Source organism: Acyrthosiphon pisum, chromosome A1 (genome assembly GCF_005508785.2).
Source record: "Acyrthosiphon pisum isolate AL4f chromosome A1, pea_aphid_22Mar2018_4r6ur, whole genome shotgun sequence".
NCBI lineage: Eukaryota > Metazoa > Arthropoda > Insecta > Hemiptera > Aphididae > Acyrthosiphon > Acyrthosiphon pisum.
The window spans coordinates 3076055-3077538 of NC_042494.1; positions in this window are offsets into that span (position 1 = coordinate 3076055).

The window sequence follows — 1484 nt, forward strand, 5'->3', positions numbered from 1 at the left end:
CGACATTGACAGTCGACGAGGCAGTTGCCTGGGAAGTGGTATACAGGTGTGCGGCGTAAACACATACAATATTGTGAATGGCACATGCGCGAGTCAAATATACGAAAATGATAATATAAACGCATAGTTCAAATTTGTAGTAGCTAGGTACGGTAATTTTGTTTAGAGTAACACCAAAAACCAAAATCGATTTTGACGAGAACCAATTTTGCGGAAAAATTGTCGTTTTTCCTTAATTATTTTTAATTTTTTCCGGAGCTTTTTAAAACTAAGGACTTTTGAATGTTGACCCAGTGCACAAACTGATTTCTCTTTTCCATGGAACAATATACTATATTTGAAAATCGGAGCATTATTTCGACTACTTATTAGGTATGTATATTGTATATAGACATAAATTTAAAAAAAAATTACACATTATTGTAAAATCAATATAATATGCATCACTCAGCTCAGTATCTACAAAATAGAAAATACACAGTTCATATTATTATTATATTTTCACTATCACTCATAATATTATATTAGAAGATAAACAACTATAACTTATTTTGTAGATACGTCGCACCACAGTTGCAACTTGAGAGTTATCATTGTTTTTGGTAAACACGATTACAATATTGTACAACTAAAATACAACTTAATAAACAGTACCTAAGCAATGTACACCTACAATTATATTATAATGTCCTTAGATTTCAATCTGACTGACCGTCCCCGTTCAGAATCGTTTTCTGTAGGTGATAGGTCTCTATAATGTTATGTTTTACCATCATTGCATTCAAAGTTATATTTTAAAATATTAAAAATTTGTTTTGTACTCTACCAACATATTATTATAACAGCGCATCGATGATATCAAACGCACAAATACAGCGTTGGATACATGTGCTCGGACAGTCTAGTGTGTAATTAACAATAAGTTTTGAACCAAATATCAATCTACCTGTTATGAGTTTTATTAAAATATCAAGAGCAAACATCAAAAAATATGTGAAGGAGTTTGTTCAACACATAATGCCCAAATGACTTCCAAAATGTAGTACCTACTTGGGTCACTGACAAACGTTAAACTCAGCCACATTTATGATTACGGCGGCCGAGGCCGGTCCGGTTAGTACACTATAGATACAGGTATGCTACACCGCCATTTTGCTACTAATAATGTTATGTGAATATGAATTTCTCCCCATTTATTTTATCATTTTATCATTGATAAATGAGTCGCAAAATGGTGGCATAGCCACAGATATATAAATAATACTAGATAGCTGACTGCTATAGTCCATACGTATAAAATATTGTCTCCAGAAATATGGCCACCAATCGCTATCTATGAGGTGACTGTTTACAAATTAAACTGATACAATAAGCGATGAGACACTACTCTGTATATATCATGATTAAAATAAATACATACAACAACATGTCAACATGTAACTTTGTTACTTATTAATACAATACAACATAAATATTCACCTCTT